This window comes from Rhinopithecus bieti, unplaced genomic scaffold (assembly GCF_001698545.2).
Source record: "Rhinopithecus bieti isolate Rb0 unplaced genomic scaffold, ASM169854v2 scaffold_39746, whole genome shotgun sequence".
In the NCBI taxonomy this organism is placed as follows: Eukaryota; Metazoa; Chordata; class Mammalia; order Primates; family Cercopithecidae; genus Rhinopithecus; species Rhinopithecus bieti.
This window is the reverse complement of record NW_016816960.1, coordinates 3,029,181-3,044,138: the sequence shown is the minus strand read 5'-3', so window position 1 is coordinate 3,044,138 and position 14,958 is coordinate 3,029,181. Positions and strand designations below refer to the sequence as shown.

General features: G+C 40.4%; 1 protein-coding gene across 1 annotated transcript in view; it reads right to left on the bottom strand.

Annotated features, from left to right (window-relative positions):
- Window positions 1–14,958, bottom strand: part of LOC108517621 (neuroligin-4, X-linked-like) — a 93,525-nt gene that overhangs the window by 48,876 nt on the left and 29,691 nt on the right. The window contains 1 exon segment of the mRNA XM_017855648.1: window positions 12,416–12,584. The gene's annotated coding sequence lies outside the window, so the exon portion shown is untranslated.

Sequence of the window (14,958 nt, the reverse complement as noted above, 5' to 3'; positions counted from 1 at the left end):
AAAAAAAAAAAAAAAAAAACCCCATAAGACATCGCACTGGTTTTCTTCTCCACCCAGGTTTGCAAAACTCAAGAAGGAAAATGATCCCTACTCATACCCTGGTGAAAACAGAATGCTTCCTTTACCAAAACATAGCCCAGAACCCAAAATAACTTAGTCTTCCCATCCAATGTTAAAGCACCACAGGTTTTCCACAGAATGTGAAGGAACTCCACTCAAGAAGTTGGTGGGCTTTGCACCAATACGCAGGAGAGCATAGGCAAAGAATGGCGCCTTCTGAGAGCTGGACAAAACCAGCATTGCCCTGGGGCACTGCCTGCCCTTCTTAGCTGAGGGGATGGGCAAAAGGTTAGGGAACCCATTTGGACTGCTCAGCCAGGACTTAGACCTTATGTCTACTGGTTTCCAGCGAGGGCTTGTTTCACTTCCCCTGAAACTGCTGAGTTGAGAACACTGGCCTGCATCCAACACATATAAAGCATCTTCTACGTGGCCTGCACTGTGATACATACTTGGCAGCATGACATTTCCTTATTTATATTTTAAACTGTGTACAAAGAGGAACAGCACAAAAGTTCATGGACAGGAAAGAGTGACCGCTGTTCCAGGCCTTTGCACTGATCACAATTTACATGGATCATGTTACCTTCTACCTTGCTTTAGTCCTAACTGCTATTTCCCCATCACCCCATGTCACACTTAAATCGACCAAGACTTAGAAACACAATTGAAAATCATGTTTTCAGCAGTCACTGTGGAAATGGAAGTATAAAAGATATATTAAGAGAACGTTTTCAGCAAAAGATCCTTAATCATCTGTGTCTAAAATATATTTAGTTAATACTTACTACAGGTCCACAGCATGCCAGGTGTGGCAGAGAACAACATGCCAGAGAAAGACAAAACAACTCCATTCCCCATTGATATTAATTATCCACTCCAAGGAAGCATACTGAGTCAGAATTACTTCTCTCAAAATTCCCACGAAAAAAAAAAAATCCAGGAACCCCTGGTTTTAACTGTACAAAATGCACTTCATTAAAAGTTTAGTGAAGCGGAATAAAATCGCAATAATTGTTTGCACTTAATCAAGCATTCCCTTCTTCTAGATCATGAAACAAATGGATTGGAGTGTTAAAAAAAACAGTCAAGATGTTTCTCCAAGATCAGTCTGTGCAATAATGAACCTTAGCCCTAAGAGAGATCAACCAGCAGCCAGAATCCATCACTTGAGCAGCTAGAGGCCACCAATGAAAACCCATGTGAGCCAGCTGCAGCTTCTTGTGTTGTTGAAGGCCACTGAATCTTTCCCTGGTGCACATAAATTTTACATGTAAAATTCAAGGGTGTTCCCAGGCCCCATTCATCCATACATCCCAGATGACAGGCTTTAAACCTGCTCTGTGTTTAAGAGTTGTAGTGCATGCATTCATAGAATCCCTAATACAAAAGTATATGGGCAAATACATGCATCAGAAACCACCACTTAATGAAAATGTTCCTTAAAAATCATATTAAAAGTCTTCGTTTTTCTCTTGACATTTTAACACTGCAAAAATACAGATACAAGACATAAAACGTACTCACCGATTGTGTCATTGCGGATTCAGAATTGATGGTTTTTAATAAAAGCAGTGAACATATTAATAATTACTGTAAATTTGCCATCTAATTAAATCTTAGAAAAATCATAAGTTAACTGTATATCACCTTCATCAGTATTTTGTCTCTATAAAAATATATGAAAATCTGTTTTCTCTACAAATTTAAAGGAAATATCAACTCTAACTCCACCGTCTTTAGTCAGAGTGGCTTAAAAATTTCTTTTCAAATTTCTTAGTATAGAAAAATAATGTTTGCTATTCAAAGCCAGTAACCAAAGAAATAAGAATGGGGAAAAGAATGGCTTTCCGAACTATTTCAAAGGTTTGCTGCATTAAATACGTATTTGAGCGTATTCAAGCTAAAACTAACATAACTTTCAGCCCTGAAAGACTTCAGTCATTCCGTAGCGGAACATCGTTAAAAGGAAGAAAATATACTCACACGTCAATCAACGTACTAACGCACAGTAAATGCACGCACGCGCACGTACTCGCACGCGCACGTACTCGCACGCGCCAGGAGGCACGCACACATTTCCGCACCCGATGCCCTACGCATCACCGGATGTGACGTCCCGCGTGGAGCCCCACAGGCAGGAAATGCCATTAGAAGGTGGGCAAAGGTTTCCGGCGAAGTCTCCACTGAAGGAGCTTATGAGAAATGCTAAGTTAAAACAGTCCTCGCCAAGGCCTTCTTTCCCTTCTTTCCTGTACTAAGCATTAGTCTTCCTACCCTCAGAGGCCAGTATGTCAGTGCCCACGGGAATCCTATCGCTCCAACATGTCCCTCTTTTTCTCTAGCAGATGTCATGGACCCACCTTGTAGGATTTTGGAGGGGAATGGTCCCTGGTGAAAGAGGAATCAGGAAATTAGTTTAGCAGAACAGGGAAACTGGGAAACTGTTGCCTCAGCATGAAAAGGTAATTGACATAAAATAATCTTTTACTCGAGGCAAAACAAACACAGATGAGTTTTAGTTACATTTTTAAAAAATTAAGTCAGGGAAATTTTTGAATAAACAACAAAATATATTTATTTTTATTTGATCAATAACCTACAACGCCCTTCCCACTTCTTAATTTAGCAAATATTTATTAGTTTACTGCTATGGGACAGGCACTCTTGTGGCTGACAGAGAAAGAAAAGTTAACAAGAACCAGCACCCATCTCCTGGTGTTTCCATGTATCCACCATAGTTTACATAAAAGGATTAGATATTGAAGTTTTGATAATTGTACACTTTTTTAAATGCCCATCGAGTACTAATTTTAAAAGCTAAATATTAAACTAAACTTTATTTTCCCCATGTCTGCATAACTCAGTTCATCTCTTTTGATTTCTGAGCAGACAAAATACCCTGATTAACTCCTACATACTCCAAAGCTAGATAGAGGAGAAATCTTTTAGCAATTACTCTTCAATTGATGAGCTTTCATCCCACTTTCTAAGTGGAAGGAGCATATCATAGAGATTGAGTGTGTATTTCAATCACAATTTACCCCATTGTCTGCCTTTGAAATCACCTTCAAGAATCATAGGTGTCTTTGTAATAACATTCAAATACTGTCCTCTTTTTTTTCCAGTCGTTGATTCCCTAACATCTGAAGGTTATACTGTAGTTGCTGCACCACACCGATTTGCATAACTACTTTAAGTCCTTTGAAATCACAAAATGTTTAATGTAAGATTCATCTGAGTAATATGTGTTCAGAACTTAGTATCAACAATCTCAATGTTCGAACTTACAGGCCCCTAGAATTACCCTGATCATCAGAATCTTCAACATACTCACAAATTCAATTGCATATAATACTGACTTTCCAATTTCCTAGTTCACCCCTTCATCCTTTGACTTAAAAATTATGTTTTCAGGAATGCCATGAAAGGAATTTTTCTTGATCATCAGTTTTGAATTGGACTAAGTCATACTGGCAATAAAATAAATTCTAACATAAGATCACTAAGACTATCCAGACTATCATGAAAATCCATTGCAAAGAATTCTCCTTAACAGGGATTACAAAACCAGAAAGTGTTCAGTCAACTGTATATAGAAAAATTGAATGAACTGGCATAAATTGAAATTTTCAAGTATTAAATAAGCTTCACGAATTATTTGTACTTCTGAGCTAGCTATGGTTCTTAATTTACATTCACACATTCTTCATAGTGAAAAGGAATGAATGCATGTCTCTGCAGTCTTTAAACATACCAAAAACCTAGTAATTGCAAACAACTAATTAGCAGCAGACCTGGATTACAGCATAGATGTCCTCACTATCAGGCTTAGGGGTGTTTCCACGAAATCCTGCACCCCTCCTCAAGTACAACCGACGTCACTGAAGAGTCATCATACCTTCAGTTCTTACTGAGAATTTTGAGAATACTGGGAAAGGAAAAACCCTTTGTCCCTTGTTTTTCATCCAGCCAACTGATTCTTGGTGTACAATGTAGGAAATTCCAACCTAGGATCACCATTCAGCAAAGACCACTCCAAATTATCAGGAAAACACACTCCAAAGCATTCCCCCTTAAGAGAAAATGCAGCCACCAATTCAGCAAAAGCAGTAGCTGACTCTTGCAGAGACATGCTGATAATGCCCAGTGGTTTCAAATGTAGATTGAACCTAAGTGCATATGGTAAAACAGTAAAAAAAAAAGTCCTAGGTTCAGAAGTTCTCATTTCCTTCTCATGATTGTGTACTTTATATAATGTTACCTTTGGGTTTCATAAAGTAAGTCTATCATATTATAAGATTTGAGTCGTCTATAGCTCTGAGCCTGATGCCAGACCTGTTACTACNCCTCTGCCTGTACTAGTAGCACCTGTCTGATATTTTGAACACCCACTCTGCAGGAGCTACAAACAAAAAGGGTAAAATGAGATGCTGGGGTCATTCAGATGGTCCAAGATGGACTTTTTGATCATTGCAAATGTTTATTCTAGAAGAAAATGGACTTCTGGTGAGCAGTGCAGCCAAGGGTGAATTTCTGAGAGGTTTACATACAGTGAGTCAGAGAGCTGACCTTCATTTGTGTTTTTCTACTTTATGAGATGTACCCCGAACTGTGGCCATGAGGAGGAACAGACAATTATTTAAAAATCGCAAATTTCCAAGCATGTCACTTTGGACACTCCAAATGAGCTAGAAACCACTGCTTTCTACTTTTGTTTGTTTCAATTTTTTTTTTTAAAGTAAACAATTTTCACCACCAAAGTAATCCAAAAGCACTGCTAGACTTGGTTTAACCAGGCTGAAAAATGCATCAATGAAATAAGTCAGTAGAGATTAATGATTACCAATAATTATTTTTTCAAAATTATTCATCAACTCATGCAACACAGGATGGGTAGAATTTCAGTAAGGAGGGAAAGGAAATGTTGCACACAGGCAGACAGAATAGCATAAATCAAAGGCTGGAGGTAGGAAGGCACCAGGCTTGGGATTGCCTGGGTGCAGTAAGGGACTAGAAAAGAAGCTCAGACGCTCTAAAGGGCTTGATCCAAAGTGAAGTGTGTGCTGGGCACAGTGGCTCACGCCTGTAATCCCAGCACTTTTGGAGGCCAAAGCAGGTGGATCACTTGAGGTCAGGAGTTCAAGACCAGCCTGGCCAACATGGTAAAACCTCGTCCCTACTAAAAATACAAAAACTAGCTGAGTGTTGTGGTGGGTGCCTGTAATCTCAGCTACTTGGGAGGCTGAGGCAGGAGAATCACTTGAACCTGGGAGGCAGAGGTTGCAGTGAGCTGAAATTATGCCACTGCACTACGGCCTGGATGAAAGAGTGAGACTCCATCTCAAAAAAAAAAAAAAAAAAAAAAAATAAGTGTGTATGTACTTCAGAAAAGCCAATTAACCAGTAAGACTGACTGATATGGCATTTTTCAGCATTCTAAAGTTTCCTCTGAATTTTCCGTTGAAATATTTTAATTCTGGATCAGGCACTTTCAGCAATAGTGATGAGTTGCCATTCATGCTCATACGACGGGACTCTCACCCCATGCATCCCCTACCCCTTACCTAGAAAGTTTGGGCATTCCTTAGACATCACCAGGCACTGAGCGTTTCATAGACATTGTTTTCACCCAATTTTTTTTTTTTTTTTTTTTTTTTTTTTACGGTGGGTTACTCTTTGTTGGCCAGGCTGGAGTACAGTGGAACAATCACAGCTCACTACAGTCTCAAACTCCTGAGTTCAAGCGATCCTCCCACCTCAGCCTCCCAAGTAGCTGGGACTACAGGTGTGCATCACCATGTCTGGCTAATTTTTAAATTTTTTGTAGAGATGAAGTCTCACTGTGTGGCCCAGGCTGGTCTCGAACTCCTGAACCCAAGTAATTCTCCCTCCTCAGCCTCCTAACATGTTGGGATTACAGGCGTGAGCCATTGTGCCTGGCCTCAATTACTTCTTATAACGTGACAGGTTAGGTATTTTATTACCCATGTTTGACAGCAAAGAAAGAGGAAGATATTAAAAGGTAATGAATAAACCATCTACCTAAGTTCATGCTGTGGCGTGTGCTTCCATCCTGCAGCCTAAAGATCCTTCTTGGATGCCTCTTCCAACAGACACCCTGGCGTCCTGGTAGGCCCAGGGGTTACAAGGAGAGCATGCAAACAGAATGAAGGGGCCTGTGTAACAGCAGCACAGGTTTCCCATAAGTGTGGCCAATGATCTGCAGCTGCCCCTCCCTTGTGGATCTGTTTCCCCTTAGAAAAATGAGGCGGTGAGAATGGACCTACAGCCCACCCAGCCATGACTCACCTGGGCTGTCCTCCAGGCAGACCCCAACTCCATCACCTTCCTTCCCAATCTTGCATCTAAGCTCTGATCAGATAGGAACACTCAGGCTCAAGGAAAGATGAGGTTTTTAGGGTTACAATGAATGACAGTGAGCCTCCCAGGCAGCCCTCTGGTCTGAGCTCCAGGTTCAGGGTTTTGAACAACTGCCCGAGCCCACAGCCTGGCCACACACTGGTTCTCCAGTCCAACGGTGCAGTTCAGAACACAGTCATTGACTGCCATGCTGGACTCGCCAGTAACTATTCCTGATACCTACCATTGCCTCATCCTTCTGAGATGGTGCCTTTAAAAATGCCTCCCTGGAAACCTACTTGATTTTTTTTTCATCTCAGCACACCATTCCCTATTTAAAAAAATAGAAAAAAGAAAAACATACCACTCTCCATCAGTAAAAGAGATGATATTGTTTCAGAATCAGACATTCCTTATGAGCTTTCTTATCGGTAGTTACAAGAACTAGCTGGTCATGACATGAAGTAATTCTTAACTTGTTCCCTAATAAGTCAAGGAATTAGTCTAGTGGGAGCACCTACACACATGCATGGCTTCATGTGGAATCTCTATGCAATCATTTTAGCACACACATGCAATTTGAGAATACAAAATCAGTGAAGGCTCCTTGAGGCTTCCAATGGGCAACTCATAATCTGGTTGGCATTCATCTGGGTGGCATTAAAGTTTTATTGGAGATCATCAACTCAGTGTATTTTCCTATTAGATATAACTTGTTTAATAAAAGAAATCTGCAAAATGTGTGAAAAGAACCAATCAATAATTTAGAAATCACTTATTTGCAAGAACTAATCCTCAACCTGCAGGGATGTTTTGCTGTGGCAGAAGGTCAGAACAACACTGCCATTGACTCTACGGCAAGAAGACTTATCTCAAAATCAGCTGGGTGTGGCGGCATGTGTCTATGGTCCCAGCGGACTCAGGAGGCTGAGATGGGAGGATCACTTGAGCCTGGGAGGTTGAGGCTGCAGTGAGCTATGGTCGCACCACTGCACTCCAGCCTGGGCGACAGAGCAAGACCTTGTCTCCAAAAGACATATGTATATATTAGGTTGGTGCAAACGTAATTGCGGTTTTTGTCTTACATTCAAGGGTATAAACCGCAATTATGTTTGCATCAACTGAATAGATAAATCATCTCCACTGGATCAGTTATCATCTCAGGACTGTTTGGAGTTTTTCTTGCCATCTCACCTGGAATGCTCTGTTTATAGGATGAGTCTCATGCGACACTTCTCATTTTACTTTTAAGCAAGAACCATTGATAAGTAACACCTGCAAGATATCTAACAGAGTACTACGTGGCCTTTCACACTGAGGATTTTGCCTCTATAGGAAAGACGGTAAGGGAAGAAGAGGAGACATCACGCAATACCCTTCTGGGCTTATTTCCACGCTTGAAAAAATATTAATACAAAGTAGATAAGGCCTTTGGGTTTCACAGCTAATGAGCCAGCACATTATTAAATTGCAGGAAGACAAGATCATATTTTAACTATGTTTTTGATTTCTCATAACACCTAGCACATTTTGTTATTAATAGGTGTTATAAATATTGTTGATGAAACTGTATTTGTAAAAATGACTTTATGTTTAACAACAATCATCATTACATTCATCTTCACTGACCCTTCTACAGCCAAGGGCAGGAGTTATTATGACATCTTATTTTATATTGGGAAAAAATTGATATCCATGTGTTAAGTAACGCAGCTCACTGAAGCAGGGAGTAAGACCTATCTTGACTCCAAAGACCATGCATTTTTCCAAAATATCAAGCTACCTCTTCATCTAAACAATTCTAATAATAGTAATAATAATAGTTTTTTTTATTTTTTATTTTTATTTACATGTCCAGAATGTGCAGGTTGCTTACATAGGTAAACGTGTGCCATGGTGGTTTGCTGCACCTATCAACCGGTCACCTAGGTATTAAGCTCCACGTGCATTAGCTGTTTGTCCGAATAAGTTATAATAGCTAATATGTACATAGTGGATCAGCAACTAACTTGTTGAATTCTTTACGTATACTAACTCTTAATTGTCTCCAAAAACATATAAGGTATATGTGAGCTTTATCCCCATTAGTTGAGAACACTAATGCAGGGACATATTAGCTAACTTGCCCAACACCACAGAGCTGTAAAAGCGGAGGCAGAACTCAAGCTGCGTTGTTTGGCTTTCACCCACCACGGGACAATGGCTCAGGTGGGGGTCGAGACCATCATTTTTCTCCCACATCCCAAAATCTCCGCACTGGTGGGGATCTATAGCTGAAACAGTTTTCATCAGTGACAAAATTACCAGTGTAAAACAATAAAGTTTTGTGATATTAGCGCCAAAGACAGTCCCATAATGCATGAGTGTGCATACAGTAAATGCTCAATATTAGCTCTTGAAATTGTATTATTAAGACTGTGAAATTGCCTATATATTTATTTTACTTGATCATACCTTTGTTCACACCCACCAATCAGTGTTAAATTTACAGTTATCAAGTTAATGATGTATGTGTATTTCAGAAAATTTTTACAATAATTAGTGTGCACTGTATCTGACTGGCTGTATTTTTTGTGATAGGGTAAAAATTATTATTATTATTTTACTTATTTATTTACTTTGGTGACAGACCTTGCTCTTTTACCCAGGCTGGAATACAATGGCATGATCATAGCTAGCTGTAATCTCAAATTCCTAGGCTCAAGTGATCCCGCTGCCTCAGCCTCCCAAGTACCTGGGACTACAGGTGGATGCCTCTAAACCTGGCTAATTTTTAAAATAATCTTTATAGAGATAGGATGTCACTGTGTTGCCCAGGCTGGTCTCGAACTCTGGGCTCAAGCAATTCTTCTGTATTAGCCTACCAGAGTGCTGAGATTAATAATAGTCATGAGCCACTGCCCCCAGCCTATTATTATTATATTAGATTTGAGGTTTTATTTGTTTCTTGGTTTGCTTGGTTTTGTTTACAGGTTTGTTTAGATACATAAGTGAAGCGGTGAAACTAATTGTATCTGTGTGTGCTTCCCCTATTTTCAAATGTGATATTGCTAAAATCTGATGGAACAAAATATTCCCATTGAAAGTGTTTCGCCGGGTGCGGTGGCTCATGCCTGTAATCTCAGCACTTTGGGAGGCCGAGGCAGGTGGATCACAAGGTCAGGAGATCGAGACCATCCTGGCTAAAATGGTGAAACCCCGTCTCTACTAAATATACAAAAAATTAGCCGGGTGTGGTGGCGGACGCCTGTAGTCCCAGCTGCTCTGGAGGCTGAGGCAGGAGAATGGCATGAACCTGGGAGGCGGAGCTTGCAGTGAGCAGAGATGGTGCCACTGTACTCCAGCCTGGGCAACAGAGTGAGACTCTGTCTCAAAAAAAAAAAAAAAAAAAAAAAGTGTTTCATGTGTAGTCATCTACCTAGTGAGTCTCCCTGAAAAGAACTCTGTTCATCCATCCTAGCTCTGCCTAGGAGAAGTAGGAGGAGTGTGTTCACAGTTGCTGCCCTCGGTGTCAAGAATGTTTCCATGCATCCTGCAGGCCTCAGTCACTACCGCTCCTCTTATGGGTCCCTGGTCACTATCCTCCATGCAGACTCAACTATCTTTCCTGCAGTCCATGGTTATGTATTTCCTAACTAGGTTTGCCTCTTCATAAAGGAAAACCCTTCCTGGGGGTACTCACAACACAGCATTCTTCCTGGCTTCTCTTTTGTTGTTGTTGGAAATCCCAAGGATTGAGGAGGGAGAGAAAGGCAGGGGCTTTTTATCACTCCCATAGGTGATGCCATTTGGGTGCAAGGCAGAATGCAGACCGTTAACACACTGTTCAAATCATCACTTCAGGTCGGGCTCGGTGGCTCATGCCTATAATCCCAGCACTTTGGGAGGCCGAGGCGGGCAGATCACCTGAGGTCAGGAGATCGAGACCAGCTTGACCAACAGGGAGAAACCCTGTCTCTACTAAAAATACAAAAATTAGCCAGGTGTGGTGGTGCATGCCTGTAATCCCAGCTACTTGGGAGGCTGAGGCAGGAGAATCGCTTGAACCCAGGAGGCGGAAAAAAAAAAAAAAAGTGTTTCATGTGTAGTCATCTACCTAGTGAGTCTCCCTGAAAAGAACTCTGTTCATCCATCCTAGCTCTGCCTAGGAGAAGTAGGAGGAGTGTGTTCACAGTTGCTGCCCTCGGTGTCAAGGATGTTTCCATGCATCCTGCAGGCCTCAGTCACTACCGCTCCTCTTATGGGTCCCTGGTCACTATCCTCCATGCAGACTCAACTATCTTTCCTGCAGTCCATGGTTATGTATTTCCTAACTAGGTTTGCCTCTTCATAAAGGAAAACCCTTCCTGGGGTACTCACAACACAGCATTCTTCCTGGCTTCTCTTTTGTTGTTGTTGGAAATCCCAAGGATTGAGGAGGGAGAGAAAGGCAGGGGCTTTTATCACTCCCATAGGTGATGCCATTTGGGTGCAAGGCAGAATGCAGACCGTTAACACACTGTTCAAATCATCACTTCAGGTCGGGCTCGGTGGCTCATGCCTATAATCCCAGCACTTTGGGAGGCCGAGGCGGGCAGATCACCTGAGGTCAGGAGATCGAGACCAGCTTGACCAACAGGGAGAAACCCTGTCTCTACTAAAATACAAAAATTAGCCAGGTGTGGTGGTGCATGCCTGTAATCCCAGCTACTTGGAAGGCTGAAGCAGGAGAATCGCTTGAACCCAGGAGGCGGAGGCTGTGGTTAGCCGAGATAGGCCATTGCCCTCCAGCCTGGGCAACAACAGCGAAACTCCGTTCTAAAAAAAAAAAATAATAATAATAATAATAATAATCATCATCATCACTTCTTCATGTTTCCCCTTGGTTCTCAGTGACATGATTCACTCTTGCAAAAGTTATTTCATTTATTTAGAGCTCAGTTATAAGCCATTGTCATGTAGCTGATACAGTATTTCAAAGGTTAAAGAATAAATTATCTAGATTAAAATTCTTCTGGGCTTTACTCCAGAATTTGGACAAGATAACCTATTACAGAAGGCCACAAGACAGAATAAGATCCTGTATCAAAAAATGCAATTTCATATTAATATGAAGATGATCAGCCATTTGTACTCAAATTTATCTGTTGCCTAGACTGGAGTGCAATGGTGCAACCTTGGATCACTGCAGCCTCAACCTCCTCAGCTCAAGCAATCCTCCCACCTCAGCCTCCTGAATAGCTGGGACTACAGGCATGCACCAGCATGCTCAACTATTTTTTTTTTTTTTTTTGTATTTTTTATAGAGACGAAGTCTCACTATGTTGCCCCAGTTGCTCTTGAACTCCTGGAAGCAAGCAATTGGCTCCTGTCGGGCCTCCCAAAGTGCTGGGATTACAGGCATGAGCCAATGTGCCTGGCTAGAATTGCATTTTATAATCTAAGTTGTCATATAAAAACTACAACCTATGGTATTCATATCATTTGTAATAATTTACATTCTACTTAATAAATAAGTTTTGATCACTATCTAAAAGTATCTTTTAAAACACTAATTATACGGGGGGATAGATTTTCTCGATAGTCAACATGAATTAAAGCAGAAAGGTGCTAATTAAACTAACAGTTATGGGACCGGGTGTGGTGGCTCATGCCTGTAATCCCAGCACTTTGGGAAGCTGAAGAGGAAGGATTCCTTCAGCTCAGGAGTTTAAGACCAGCCTGGGCAATATGGCGAAACTCTGTCTCTACAAAACATACAAAAATTAGCCAGGTGTGGTGGTGCATGCCTGTAGTCCCAGCGACTCCGGAGGCTAAGGTGGGAGGATTGCTTGAGTCCTGGAGCAGAGGCTGCAGTGAGCTGTGGTTACGCCACTGCACTCCACCCTGGGTAACAGAATGAAGCCCTGTCTCAAAAAAACAAACAAACAAAAAATAACAACATTATGGAGCACTCATATCACTTTAAAGAAAGCTTAGCATAAAGAGAATACATTAGTCAAAACATACACACCTTTGGAGGAATATCAGATGTGGAAACTAAGAAGGTTATCATCCACACTATAATGACGTTTCAAATAAGCCTCTCTATGTAAGTTCATCATTACAATTAAAGATTTGGGGATTCAGAGAGAGGCACATAGCCATTCCAACTCGCCCTGGGTAGTCAGTCAAGAAGAAACCTAGGACATAAGATATAATGATATAAATATTTTCATCAAGATGGCATTGATAGAACTCTGACTTCTCATTTGATGCTAACATTACCCCTTTGTATCAACATAAATTACAATACAGATTGTCTAGAAACCCTAAGTCATGTCATTGTACAAAAGTTTGCTGAACATGGACCATGAATGTGCTATGAGGACAGGGAAGGGATCCTAAAGATGAATGCCACCTGATCCCTCTCCTCAAGGTCTTTCAGGGAGCGCATCATTAAGCCAAGTACTTATAAATTGCATGAGCTCCTATACTGGTGATACAAGAATAGACAGTGTTGTGCTCAGAAGAGGCAGCATCTCAGAAAAACCTTCAGAAGATGTCCTCAAAGATGACCTTGAAAGAGGAGAGAGAGAAGAAGCATCTTTCTCAGAGTGGGGCCCATGAAAAGCAAGAGGTGGAAACTGTAGCCGACCCCCCAGTGACCTCAAGAGGTCTGGACTATGACTCTAGCCAAGGTTCTGACAACACTGATGACTAATATGAACATGTAGGCCTACACAAACACACACAAAAATAGGAAAATAAAAGCTATTTTAAAACCTGAGGATATCTCAGAGGGATTTTAAGTTAAAAGAAGTACCCCTAGGATGGTCCATTATTTATTGAATTTTCTTTTGAGTCCCAGTGATCCCCTAAATTTCTAAACTAAAAAGTAGGAGGACAAATTTAATTTTGGTAGATTTCTTGATTAACTACAACAATATGGCATGCTCAGCTGAGAAAAGAATTTACCTGCAGGATTTAGTGTAGTCATTCTGGATATTTCCAGATGTGAGTATGAATGTTCAAATGAACATAAATGACCTTGATTTATACCCTAAGTTATCTCAACAAAATTTTATGTCCTTTCCTCAAACAGAGCAATCTTTCAAACTGTGTTTTTTTTTTAAGTTGCAAATTTAATAAATCATCTGATTCTTTGTCTTGGATTTGCTCCCATTTCTTAACACAACATTCATCTTACTTAATTTTTAGCATTATGAAATCAAGAAAATATTAATGAATAAAAAACTTTCTGTTTAGAATTTTAGAATATGAAGTTTAAAAATAGACGATTGATTTTACACAATTCTGCTCCTCCCAAATCATCCCACAATTCTGACAAACTCTCAAGAAATTAATTTATTGACCACACTGCTAGTTTTGACCCAAATCTTTATAAGAAATTTAAAAAGCACATAGACTTATCCATCCAGTGAGCAGTAAAAGTAAGCAACACTGCACAGCAGATTTATAGCTTTAGTGTTAGAATGTAAATGATTAAACTTCAAAATCCTGAACTTTCTTAGACTGCATCACTCTCAATATTCCAGGCACAGACCAGAATGAGAAATTTGACAAAAATTTTCTATGACATCATCTTTAATGAAATACAGGCAAAAAAATCTAAAAACTCTAGGGACATTAATACAGATGAGGAAGATTTTTTTAAAGATAGCCATTTAGAAATAAATCACATGCATGTACTGAGTGACCCAAACATTTTTGGTAAATCGTGCTAATTTAGAAATACCAAAGTAAACAATCAAGGAAGATCCATGTTCCCTTAGGTGAGAGAGGAACTTTCCTCTACAGTGGGTTGATTATACAATGAAAGACGGCCTTCCCTCAGAGTCTCTCTGGCTTGGCTGCATGTCTCAGAAAACTGTGATGGCTGACTTAACACTTGTTTTTACCAGGCAACATTTGATTTTCTCATTCATCCAGTGAAAATCTACAGTGTCTTACAACTACTCATTTCTTTAATAAATACCCAGTGAGTGCTGACCTATTCCAGATTCATGCAATACACATGTTTACAGAATGCAGAGAAAAATTCACTAACTCCCTGGATCCGCCACACATATCCATAAGTAGACAAAGAATAAAAAAGCCTTCAAGATCAGGTGAGCTCAGAGAAGAAAGTAAATAATGGGTTGAATAAGAACACAACCGAGGGTGGAACCCACTTTAAATGGGAACAGGACAGGGTGTTCTGGCCAGAGGAAGTGGCACACAAAAATGTCCTAACACTGTACGCGCTCAGTTAGAACACAAAACCGAAAGAGGACTGGGACAGCAGTGCAGTGAGAAGACAATGGCCTGGGATGAAGCTGGAGAAGTGAGTAAGAGGCTTACTGTATAAAAGTGGAATAGGTCAGTGAAAGGAATTTGGGGTTCATTCTCAGTGTCATGAGAAACAGTCCTTTGTAAAACATTTTAGACTATGAAGGAGAAAGACAAGGATGGGCAAAAGATAAGTAATGTCAGGACCGCCTTCAACACTTTCTATATACCTGTTTTAAAGTGTTTTACAAGCTTAATTTACTCCTTTTTTTTTTTTTTTTTTTT